General features: G+C 42.9%; 1 protein-coding gene across 1 annotated transcript in view; it reads right to left on the bottom strand.

The window, feature by feature from the left end:
* The window catches only part of EMP2 (epithelial membrane protein 2), a 79,699-nt gene extending 69,155 nt beyond the window's left edge, over positions 1-10,544 (bottom strand). Inside the window, exon 1 of the mRNA XM_033915140.1 lies at positions 10,151-10,544. The gene's annotated coding sequence lies outside the window, so the exon portion shown is untranslated. The remainder of the gene's footprint in view (positions 1-10,150) is intronic.
* Between the last annotated feature and the right edge of the window lie 2,843 nt (positions 10,545-13,387).

Here is a 13,387-nt window from a genome sequence, read left to right as displayed (position 1 = left end):
CCAGCTCATCGTGGGAACAGCTAGGTTTGTCCTCTTTGTGCCTACCATGGAACAAAATTGGACTTCTTTGGGCATGGCTCCCTTGTCTATTTCCTGCTCTCCATGTGCATGGGGATGGGGGGGGGGGATGTCAAGCCATTTCTCCATGAACAGCCACCTAATACAGTTAGTTGCGATGTGGTTCCCCACTGCTGCCTATTTCAGTTCCAAATGTTGTTAAGTATTCTGTAATTTTGCAGGTACCAGGTTATAAAATTCTTCACATCTCTGTGCACAGTTGTGTATTGTGGCCACATTTAAAAGGGAGCCCTTTAGCTTCTGATGAACGTAAGTGGAAAATCAGGTTCCCCCTTGAACTTCAGCCTGTTCAGACCGAGGTTCACTATCCACCTAATTTCTGGAGGAGTTGCCATACAGTGAAAGATTAGAGAAACTGGGCCTTTTCTCCCTCGAACAGAGGAGATTGAGAGGGGACATGATCGAAACATTCAAGGTACCGAAGGGAATAGACTTAGTAGATAAGGACAGGTTGTTCACCCTCTCCAAGGTAGGGAGAACGAGAGGGCACTCTCTAAAATTGAAAGAGGATAGATTCCGTATGAACGTAAGGAAGTTCTTCACTCAGAGAGTGGTAGAAAACTGGAACGCTCTTCCAGAGTCTGTCGTAGGGGAAAACACCCTCCAGGGATTCAAGACAAAGTTAGACAAGTTCCTGCTGAACCAGAACGTACGCAGGTAAGGCTAGTCTCAGTTAGGGTGCTGGTCTTTGACCAAGGGCCGCCGCGTGAGCAGACTGCTGGGCATGATGGACCACTGGTCTGACCCAACAGCAGCAATTCTTATGTTCTAAGAAGTTCTTAAAGATGACAGGCTTTTCCAGAACCTGCCTTTAATGGGGGGGGAGGAGTTTCACCCCAATGTGGCATTTGCATTATGGTGGACCCCTAGCTGGGGGTCTTGCTTACCCAGACTACATGATGTAGTGATGGGGTGGGGGAATTTGTCAAGTGCTCAGTTCAGGCAAGGGCTTGGGGGTTGTCCTAAACTTACCTGTAGTTAGGTGATTGGTGGGAAAGAAAGATGTTAAGTGTAGCGGAAAGGTTCTTTCAATAGGAGCCCATCCCTTGTTTGCGGAAAGATTCTTCCAATAGGAGCCCATCCCTTGTATGCGGAAAGATTCTTCCAATAGGAGCCCATCCCTTGTATGCGGAAAGATTCTTCCAATAGGAGCCCATCCCTTGTATGCGGAAAGATTCTTCCAATAGGAGCCTATCCCTTGTATGCGGAAAGATTCTTCCAATAGGAGCCTATCCCTTGTATGCGGAAAGATTCTTCCAATAGGAGCCTATCCCTTGTATGCGGAAAGATTCTTCCAATAGGAGCCTATCCCTTGTATGCGGAAAGATTCTTCCAATAGGAGCCTATCCCTTGTTTGCTAGGAGGGGCAAGGGCAGGGGGTTTTAAGCTTGGGCCTCCAAGATTCAGGAACTTTCCTTCCTGTTTCTCAGAGGCGTTTGTTTTGTTGGTTCCTGTTTTCCTTGATGTTTGTTTTCTGGCAGTTCTATTTGTTGCAGCTGGGGAGGGTACCCAAGCAAGGGTGTGTTCAAAGGAGGTCCTTTGAACAGGCCCAAAGCTTCACCAGGTGATGAAAGTTAGGCATAAGCACATAAGATCAGACCTGGAGATCCAGGATTGGACTTACTGCTGCTATGTTGTGTTGTTGTAAACGAGACCACTTGCTATTTATAGAGGTAGCCCTATTTCTTTGTTATAATAATAAAGATAATATTGCTCAGGTTAAATTATGGTTCCTCATCAATAAACGAGGCTGCAACCAGTTGTATAGCATATTTTTGTCTGTCCGATTATTAAGTTAAGAATTGTGTTACTAATTGGGTAGTGGCCAGAGGGAGTGTACAGACTCACATTCCCTGTTATGAACCTATTCATGTGAGCCAGGGGTAGGGAACTCCATTCCTCGAGAGTTGTATTCCAGTCGGGTTTTCAGGATTTCCCCAATGAATATGCATTGAAAGCAGTGCATGCAAATAGATGTCATGCATATTCATTGGGGAAATCCTGAAAACCTGACTGGAATAGGGCTCTCGAGGAACGGAGTTCCCTACCCACTGATGTGGGCCATGTGAAAATCCAAATACTATATGATTTTCATGCAAACTGGTCACACCTAAGTAAAATCCTATCAGTTGCACAATAATTGGTACTTTTATTCATAAATTTATCCCTCTCCTTTATAGAGCCGCTCTAGTTTTAGTGCCGGCCGTGGCGGTAACAACTCGGACGCTCAAAGAAATTCTATGAGCATGGGAGCTGTTACCGCCGCGGCCGGCACTATAAACGCTAGTGCAGCTTTGTAAAGGAGGGGGTATATGAGAGAGAGAAAAAAAGAGAGAGACTTCAGGACCACAACAAAGAGCCCTAAGGGGCCCTGAAGTCTCTTTTTCTCTCTCATATAAATTTTCAATTAGAAGTACCAATTTTTATGCAATCTGTGAGGAAATCCCCCTAAAACATGAAAACTTTTAGAGTCAAAAGAAAGGATGGACAATTTATAGTGGCATAATGACAGCTGGTTTGCAAGAAAATACACAATAGAAATCAGTACAGGTTGTGTTCATAAAACTTTGGGGAGGAAGGGGTCAGATTCCCCTGTACTCTCTTACTCCCCCTAAACAGCTCTTTAGAATTCTAATATTTATCATTACACTACATTAATGATTTCTATTCTGCCAATACTTTGCGGTTCAAGGCGGATTACATAAAAGTTTTCAGAAATTACAAAAAAGTTTACAGGAATAGCATAAGAGATGTCGTAAGAATTACATATGAATTACCAAAGAGTTGTCGAGATCTTAAGGTGGTAAGTGTTGGATAAATAGAGGCATTTAGCATTAGTTGGGGGCATAGGGTATAAGGGTATAGAGTGGGTAGGTGGGGTTGAGTAGGAATTGGTCGTGTTAGATAGGTTTTATGTATTTTTTGAAGAATAGGGTTTAAGTATCTTTCTTGAAGGTTTTGTAGTCTATATAAAGCATTCTAAAACAAAAGAGAAGAAATTAAAAATGTGGAAGAAGAGGGTGATGTCATACTGAGGCCCAAATACACATTCGTTTTAGAATCTGATAAACCTCTGTTCCATTAAACCAAGACTAAACATTAGTGCTCCACTTAAGCTAGCAATTTCCTTAAAAACTGATTTATGGTAGAAACTCTCTCAGTTTGGGGAAAATATTCATAGTTGTCCATTGACTTATCCGATTTGCTTCTTGTGATAGCTCAGAACAGAAGTTACCTCAAAAGAATGAGACAGACCCAAGATGGAAGTATGAAACAGGTGTGGCACAAGGTGTAAATCACCACAGACCAAAATAAAATGAAATAAATTACAAGTATATATAAATCAGAACTGTGGCACGCATGGCATTTGAGTGAACTGTCTGTTGTGTCACACGAATTTCTCCAATAGATCCCACATGGAAAACCTTCAGAAGTCACTGATCTAGGGTTTGAAGTCCAATACTCAAGGATCACGCGTTACGGTAGAAAATAAAGACGCTGCAGTTTATCTGAAAACAATTTTGCTCATTTTATCATGCTATGTGAATCACCCATGCCTAGCAGGCAAAGGCATAAAAATGTTTTTATTTTATTTTTTTTATTGATTTATAATATATCACAAGTAATGCACTTGTTACAGAAATACAGAACATAAAATTTTTTTCATAAGAACATAAGCAATGCCTCTGCTGGGTCAGACCTGAGGTCACGCGGCGGCCCAACAGGTCCAGGACCTGTGCAGTAATCCTCTATTTATACCCTTCTATCCTCTTTTCCAGCAGGAAACTGTCCAATCCTTTCTTAAATCCCAGTACCATACTCTGCCCTATTACATTCTCTGGAAGCGCATTCCAGGTGTCCACCACACGTTGGGTAAAGAAGAATTTCCTAGTATTTGTTTTGAATCTGTCCCCTTTCAACTTTTCCGGATGCCCTCTTGTTCTTTTATTATTTTGACAGTTTGAAGAACCTTTCCTTCTCTACTCTCTCTATGCCCTTCATGATCTTATAAGTCTCTATCATATAAAAGTAATTCCTTTCTTAGACCAAAATTAGACATGGTAATCCATTAAGTTCCATGGAGAGAATAAACAGGAAAATTAAATAATTAATTACAGGAAAGCTGACTATGCTTGAGAAACCCCAAAAAGTTAAAATCCAGCTGATTATCTGAATTAAATTACATTACTTCAGAGATCTTTTTAAGGTCTAGAAGGGCTCTTAATTGTGAAGGTAGAAAGAAAGTGTACTTAATCCCCAGGTAGTGAACCAAACATTTACAGGGGTATGCTAAAAAATAAGAAGCCCCCAATCTTTTTGTTTCATCACGCATAGAAAGAAACTTTCCTGCGATCTTGTGTTATCTTGGATACATCTGGATAGCTCCAAATTCTTTGTCCAGAAAAATCTCGATGTAAATTCCAAAAGTAAAGTTTATATGATTCAAATTTTGTTCAAAATCAAAGGAGATCGAAAGCGTCCCCCTTTCCTTGGCATCAAAATGTTTTCATTGATGCTTCCATATTGCAATGAGGATAATCGCATCACCATATAACCTACTAGAAAAGACCTGGGATAATTCTCCAACTTCCAGCATGGATAATAATAATAATAATTTTATTTCTTATATACCGCTATACCGTGAAGTTCGTCAAGATCTTAAGACAGTGTGCAGCAAATAAATACCACAGAAAGAGACCAGGAAGGAGCAGGCAATGCAATTCGACAACTTATCGTAACAAAGCACATTTTTGCTTTGGAAATTTTCTGGCTGGCATTAAGGCCCTGATTCTTTAAAGTCCGCCAAACGTTAAGCACCGATTCTATAAAAAACTTGGGCGCCCATTATAGAATCACTTAGGCGGTGCTCACTGTCTTAACATTAAGGCGTCCCCAATTTATGCCAGGGTTTTCTATGCCCGAAGTTAGGCGATGATATCAGAGCCTAATGGCACCCGATTCACAAAGAGGTGTCTAACTCAAGGGCACGCCCATGCTCCACCCCCTGACCACACCCACTTTTAGTGCAGGCACTTTGGGCTAGACTCCTACTTTTCACAGAATCAAGATTTTCAAGTTAGGCGCCTAACTTTTCAGTTAGGTCCGATTAAGGCCGATTGTGAGGTGTTGAGTGCCAATTAGAGAATGACATGGTGACAAAATTCACCACCATTCCCGTCCCCGCGGATAACCGCGGGAAACCATCTTCATGTCATTCTTTAAGGAGAGAGGGAAGAATCAGAGTATAATTGGGCACAACCACTGACCCGCAAGCTTTGCTCTGAAGAATGCTGGTGTAGAAGGACCGAGGTTGAAATAGACACTAGAAAATGACATGGGATTATTTCCCGCGGTTATCCACGGGGACAGGAACGGTGATGAATTTTGTCACCGTGTCATTCTCTAGTGCCAATATCAACACTGATTAAGCCTGTTGCGCGTAGGTGCCGATATAGATTCCTAACTTTAGGTGGCCTTTATAGAATCAAGGCCTAAGTGTTTTCCTACTGCAGCAACTAACAAGCGGTTGGGAGCTTTTCCCTCCTTTTCTACAAGCAGATGTGCTGAAAGTCAATACTATGACAGAATGTAAGAATGAGACAGGTATAGATGACACCGGTTGGCTGATAAAGACGTAGCAAGCAGAATATTTTCTTAAACAAAGAAGCTTGCGAGCTCAGTGGCATAGTGAGGGTGAGAGGTGCCTGGGGCAGTGGTGCCCCTCCTCGTCCTCTTCTCCGCCCCCCACCCTTATCTGCTCCTCCCCCACTCCCTCCCGCCATGCACACATTGCCCCTACCCCCATACCTCTTTTACGTTCCCGGCGCAAGCATCGGCTCTTCCTCCAACGTCACTTCCTAGGCACGAGTCCAGGAAGTGATGTCAGAGGACGATCCAACGCTGGCCCAAGCAGCAGGTTAGGGGTTGCTGCTCGCACAAGAAATGTTACAGAGAAATGGGGAAAGGGAAGGGGGCAGAGAGGATGACGGATGCTGGTCCCCCACCAAGATGGCGCCTGGTAGACTGCCCCCCCCCCTTACTATGCCACTGTGTGAGCTAACCTATTCAAAGTGGCACTAGCTCAATGAAGGAAGACAACAGATTAGATATCATAAGGAGTGATATATCCTCAAAGTACTCGAACTTGAAGAGCCAACATCTAAGAGATATAGAGGGTATCATTAGTTAGGCAAACTAACTGATTTTTATTTATCAGCATCTACTCTGCTGCTTTTAAATTTATTTATTTTTTACTCCCATATTCCCAACAAGAAATTTGAAGAAAATCCGAACCACTGTAAGCTAACTGAAAAATACCACCATCCCTTTACAGGCACCTGTGATTGTACAATTCGATTGCCACTTTTTTAAAGCACTGCAAATATTGCATCAGTCATAAGGGAAAGCACGAGGTACAGCTTGCAGGGAACCGAAGTCACAACCCTAAACACCAACGGTGTCACAGCTTCAGGCGTTTCAGAAGATTGATATGACCACAATGCAATACACGTATTTACATACCACAAATACTTCAACAAAAAGTTAATTGCGCTTTAACATTAATAAGAAGTGGAGACAATGTCCAGAATTGCAATCTTTTAAAAATCAACATTGAATTTACTGCTCATTAAACAAGTTTTCCAAGCCTTCTTCAAACTTTTATTGTTATTCTTTGAAGCCATATGGTCTGAAATTTTTTCCAAAGTTTTACAGCTTCATAAGCAACTGTAGACGTGAACAATCTGGTGTACTTTATTCCTCTAAGGGATCTCAAAGTCCCTCCTTGAGGGCCGCAATCCAGTGAATCAGTGAATATGCATTGAAAGCAGTGCATGCACACAGATCTTATGCATATTCATTGGGGAAATCCTGAAAACCCAACTGATTGCGGCCTAAGCCATGCAATCCCACTTCAGAATAGCATGGAAAGAGACATAAGATTGTACTTCTCCTTGATATATTTTAAACATCATACAAAAAATTTTAAACTGTATTCTGGCTTCTACAGGAAGTCAATGGAGCTTCATCAAATAGGGTGTAATTCTATCTCCTTTTTTCAAACAAAAAATCAGCCGAATTGCCGTATTTTGTAGAGTTTGTAATTTACGTAAAATAGGTTTTGGGCAATCCAAATAAATGATGTCACAATAATCAATCATTAACAAAAACAAAGACCGGACTAATAGTCGAAAATGATGTTGATCAAAGTACTTTCTAATTCTCAACTTCCAGAACAACCCAAAAGATCTTTTAATCAGTAAATTGACAGGAGGTTCCAATGATAAGACTATTGTCAAAAGATACACCCAAAATCTTAAATATTGCATTTACTGGCTAATCCATATTATCAACTGGCAAAAGATTATGTTGATGGGAGATCAGCTATTAACACTTTAGGTTTTTCTTTATTTAGTTTCAATTGAAAGTCAACCATCCGTTGATCTAATATATTAATGCAATGACTTGTATCTCTCCTTACTTGATCTGTAGCATATATGAATGAAGAATAATTGAACTTCTCTAATTCAAAACCTAAAAGATTCTAAAATACATTAAAGAGTGAAGGTGACAATGGGGTTCCTTGAGGGACCCCATATGCTGGCGGCCAACTTCCCAAAGGCATTGAGCGCATCCTAACTTTATATGATCTGGACAAAAAAAACCCTGAAACCATGTTACAACATCCGCCATCATTCCAATATAATCTAACAATCTTAATAGTAATACATGATTGACCAGATAAAGCGTGCTGGAAAGATCAAAGTGTAAGATCAAAATTCTATTCCCCCCTCGATACTTGAGCGGTGTAACAAGTTGTGAGCAGTGCCTGGGGCGATGGTGACCTTCCCCCACCCTCTTCTATGCCCCATGTGAGCACCCCTACCCCATACCATTTTTTTTTTTTTATTCTTTATTTATTTGATTATTCATTACAATATCTTTGTAACAAACATTACAATATCTTTGTAACAAACACCCCATACCATTTTAACACTAGTGCGAGCAGCCACCAACTTACTGCCCGCGTCGGCTTTGGTGCTCTCTCCGTCACTTCCTGGGCACGGGTCCCGGAAGCAACGTCAGAGAGAACGCCAACGCCAACATGAGCAACAAGTTGGTGGCTGATCGCACCGAGGGTATAAAGGTGTGGGGAAAGGTAGGGGCACGCATGTGGCAGGCGGTGGAGTGGGAAGGGGAGGTCAGAGAGAAGAAAGGGTGCCGGTGCCCTGAGGAAGATGGCGCCCGGGGTGGACTGCCTCCCTCACTACGCCACTGTACTTGAGATCTTATATTATCCATCATCGTTCCTAAGACCGTCTCTGTACTATAACTCGCTGAAAGCCCAGATTGTGAAGAATGCAAAATATTTAGGGCTCCTTTTACTAAAGTTGCGCTAGCGTTTTTAGCGCACGCACGAAATTACCGCACGCTACACTGTGCGGTACGCTTCTAGAATAATGCTGGCGTTAAGGTCTAGTGCGCAGCAATTTACCGTGCGCTATTCCGCGTGTTAAGGCCCTAACGCACCTTAGTAAAAGGAGCCCTAAATGTATCTAAATCCGATATTGATTATTAACAAGTCCTTCCATAATTTTTATTTAAAATGGTATAGATGACACTGGTCTATAGTTTGAAAGCAGAGATCATGGTTGAAACTGAAATTTCAACGCGCGCGGGGAGTAGGTGAGGCAGTGTTGAGAAGCTGGGTAATAATGTGGGAGCACGAGGGGCTTAGCGTTAGATTGCCTATGAGATAAGAATCGATAGGTACCCAAAGAGGAGGAATCTGAACTTGGCAAACTGGACGCACCATTTTGCTCTTTACACGTCTCCCTCTGTATTTGCGGTTTCGATTATTCACGTTTTCTAGCATGCTAGCTCCTCCCCTCAAATTACGACAGCTTGCATAGAGACATCGCCGATTCCAAGCGTTTACAGAGAAAATCGCCAATTCCCGGTACTTTCTTCACCGTGTTTTGCCTCTCCTTCAGGAACAGGCCAGGTCTCCCACCATGTTATTCGCGGTTTCGCCATATTCACGATGGTTTTTGACAGAAAACAGCGAACAACATATGAAAAAGTTATTTGTGGTTTTTCTGTATTTGCGGTTCCGTTAATCCCCTATCACAGCGAATACGGAGGGAGAAGTGTATTTGCCATCACTAAGTCACAAATCAAAAAACAAGGCTGGAACCCAATATTTTTGCGCAAGGCGATAATACTATTAAAAGAAAGAAAGGCAGAGGGCACATTTTAAAGTGTCTGCATTTATAGTGGGGTTTGTGCCAAAAATCTGTGCTGAATTACTCCGGAACATATTTCATTCCACTAGGTGGTACATTACCCAGAAATGCTACTGCAGAGCTCCTTTTGGTTCGGGACAAATCTAACACACACAGACCCACTTTCCCCAAATATGAAATACGTGAAGGAATTGTTTGAGTCATTTTGAAAATCGTTTCCAACTGTTCAACGAATACTGCCTTATCCCCCACCTCCCCCCCCCCCCCCACACACACACTCACAAATGGAATATTTTGGGACTACCGAGGCACAAAACATGCTTTTTACAGCGGGAAACGGGAAACCATCTACTTTGAAATCAGCCATGAGTTTTTAAACAAAATAAATGCATAAACATTTTTTTTCACCGTCAGCGTTGCGGAGTTTAAAAAAAAAAAAAAAGCAAAACCAATGAGCCCGATCTCTCCCTTGCAATTCTGAGACATCTCACAGGTGGGCAACTACTCCCCTTATGGCCCTAAATCAGTTTGTCAATGAGAACACGGTTAAACTCACAATAAATAATCCAAAGGCTTCGAACATTTGACGAACAGGGGAAAAAAAAATATGGTATTTTGATCGGGTTTAAATTTCTTTTCTACGCGTTTTTCATTCTCTCAAGAAAGACGGAAGAAATCCTGGAGATCGTTCTTCCCAGATCCCGACCTAAATTTACTCTCCTTTCTTCTTTTTTCCCCCAATTCCCTGAATCCAGACATCAGCTCAGCACCAAACACAACCCCCCCCCCCTCCCAGAGAGCCGATCTCCAAACTTTGCGGTACTCACCTGCGCCTTGGAGGGGGAGGGGCGGGGACGGGGGACGCGCGCAGATGTGGGTCGGGAGGGAGGTCAGACAGCTGGTCCCGCAGACGGCCCCTGTCCCGTTCGCCTCGCTGGGCTGTTGTTTTGAAGCTGAGCTCCCTCTCGCCGCTCCGGGTCCCGCCCTCCTCTCTCGGAGGGCGAGGTCACAGGCTGGGTGTGGGGAGCGAGCCTAAAATCGGATCTCTCCGCGCTCAGCGCAAAGCCCGAGACTAAAAGCTGCAGATCCGCGTTTTATCCCTTCCCGCAAAGCCATCCTCCATCACCTCCCCTGGAAGATTTAGGTCTTTTCCTACTTTGTCTGTGAACCGAGTCGAGCTTCTTTTGAAGAAGGAAGACCCGGTGTAAAACCCTATAGGATTGGATTGATTTGAATTTTTAAAAAATGCACCTTTCTGGGACAAGCTGAACCTATAAGATCGAGCTTCAGCACTTTGGGAGTTTATAGGATCTTAAGCTCCACCTCTCTAAGGATATTTGCAGTCTTCTACCACTGGGTTTTTGCGCTTTTATTATCACCCCCCCCCCCCCCCCCCCCCCACTGAAAGGTGATCGTCGGCCCTGGTTACAAAAAAAAGTGCACTAAAACTGTGAAGAGTGTTTGGAAATAAAAACACCAGCCAGCATTTGAAAAAAAAATAAAAAAAAATTCGTTCCAAATCAGCAGTTGAAGAAATGTTCAACTCAGCCTTCTTTCATAGGAGAAGTGACAAGTCACACACCGATCACAAACATATCACATGCAAACAGGGAGTCTTCCACTACCAAAACAAGGCAACACACCAAACCGCAAAAGATCCTTCTTAAGGATGGAATTTTTGTCTGTCTGTTTTCTTCCTTATAGACTCAGTGGCATGAATTAGAGACATATTCTGAGCCACCTGGAGTTTGAAACAGGGCTGTGGAGTCGGAGTCGAGGAGTTGGAGTCGGAGGAAATTTCGGGTACCTGGAGTCGGAGTCAGAAGTACAAAAAAACTGAGGAGTCAGAGTCGGAACATTTATCTACCGACTCCATTTTTGAACTTGGCATACCAATCACGAGCGATTCTTTCAGCTATAGCACCCACTATATACACAGCACAAATGTTGCGAGCAGCTTCTGCGGCCTTAGAACCTTGATTAAAAGCAAAAAGAAGGTGGTGTCGAAAATGCTCATTTCTCTCAACTTGACATTCCATTTTAACGATCTGAAAATTAACCAGTGCTGTGGAGTCGGAGTCGGAGGAAATTTTGGGTACCTGGAGTCGGAGTCTGAAGTACAAAAAACTGAGGAGTTGGAGTCGGAACATTTATCTACCGACTCCATTTTTGAACTTGGCATGCCAATCACAAGCGATTCTTTCAGTTATAGCACCCACTATATACACAGCACAAATGTTGCGAGCAGCTTCTGCAGCCTTAGAACCTTGATTAAAAGCAAAAAGAAGGTGGTGTCGAAAATGCTCATTTCTCTCAACTTGACATTCCATTTTAATGATCTGAAAATTAACCAGTGCTGTGGAGTCGGAGTCGAGAAGTCAGAGTCGGAGGAAATTTCGGGTACCTGGAGTCGGAGTCAGAGTCTGAAGTACAAAAAACTGAGGAGTCAGAGTCGGAACATTTATCTACAGACTCCACAGCCCTGGTTTGAAATCCAAAAGAATACGTCTATTCTTCAAGTTTACAGCTTCTAGTCCAGTGGTCCCCAACCCCGTCCTGGGGGACCACTAGCCAGTCAGGTTTTCGGGATAGCCCTAATGAATATGCATGAAGCAGATCTGCATGCCTATGGTCTTCATTGCATGCAAATCTCTTTCATGCATATTCATTAGGGCTATCTTGAAAACCTGACTGGCTGGTGGTCCTCCAGAACAGGGTTGGAAACCACTGTTCTAGTCTACAGTTGGATTTCCAGCGGTTTGATCTGCTCAAGACAAATTTTCCAGATAAAAGTTTCTGAATTCTAACTCCTCTTTCTCACTAAACAGTCTGTGGCATGCCATAGTATTCAGATTCCTCCATTGGGCTTTCCTAGGGAATTTTTTCCCCCCCCCATGAATAATGCAAAGTAAATAAAATTAGAATTGCAAAATGCCAAATGTTTGACTATCTCCAAATCTGACCTTCTCAGTTCTTGATTATAGAATGGCCAGCAACTTCCTTCTCCCCCTGTAATACCATTACCAAATGATTCAAAATCTGCAGGTTTTCTCTTTTCTTTTTTTAAGTCTGCAGCAACACATGGCATAGTACTCTATATTTGTATGTATGATCTATTAGCCCAGATGTAATGTTTGGATGGGCCAAAATTGCTTTGATCGATTAGGATGTATTTGCCTGTTGCTGAAGAAACTTAGCCAAGGTGCTGAATTGCAAGAATAATCTGCACTTAAGAATAAACAATTACAGCAGTAAACATATTTAAATAACAATACACAATACAATACACTGTATGCTATTTACAGTGACGGCGAATGCTAGAGGAATGCAAGGGTCATTAGAAGAGGTATGGCAAGTATGAAAAGGGAGGTATTGATGCCCCCGTATAAGACTGGTGAGGCCTCATTTTGAATATTGTACAGTACTCTCCCGAGATTCGCGGGGGTTCCATTCCAGGAACCCCCGCGAATCTTGAAAAACCGCAAATACGTTTTTTACCAGGGGGAGACAGGAGAGGGCAGCAGGAGAGAACAGCCGAAGTGCCAGCAAGTGAAGAAAATCACTTGCGGTATGCTCCGACCGCCTCTTCCTGCACTAAAGTCGGGCCTCACCAATCAGGAGCTGCATGTCGGAGCATATCGCGAGTGGTTTCCTTCACTCGCCAGCGCTCCAGCTGCTCTCTTCTGCCTCTCTGGCTGCCCTCTCCTGCCCGATCATTCGCGGTCGGAAAATGCCACGAATGACCGGGGGAGAACTGTATACAATTCAGAAGACCGCACCTTCAAAAAGATATAAAAAAGATGGAGTTGGTTCAGAAGAAAGCTACTAAAATGGTGTGTGGTCTTCATCATAAGGCATATGGGGACAGACTTAAAGATCTTAATATGTATACTTTGGAGGAAAGGCAGGAGAGGGGAGATATGATAGAGACATTAAAACACCTACGTGATGTAAATGCATGAGAGAAGGAGAAAGAAACAGGCCTGAACCACTGGAAACATTTAGACCCAACAAAGTGCATGAGAGGGCATAGGGTGAAGTTAAGAGGTGATAGGCTCAGGAGA

The sequence above is a fragment of the Geotrypetes seraphini genome, chromosome 11, assembly GCF_902459505.1.
Source record: "Geotrypetes seraphini chromosome 11, aGeoSer1.1, whole genome shotgun sequence".
Taxonomy (NCBI): Eukaryota; Metazoa; Chordata; class Amphibia; order Gymnophiona; family Dermophiidae; genus Geotrypetes; species Geotrypetes seraphini.
The sequence above is the reverse complement of the archived record's forward strand: the minus strand, read 5'-3'. Positions and strand labels throughout refer to the sequence as shown.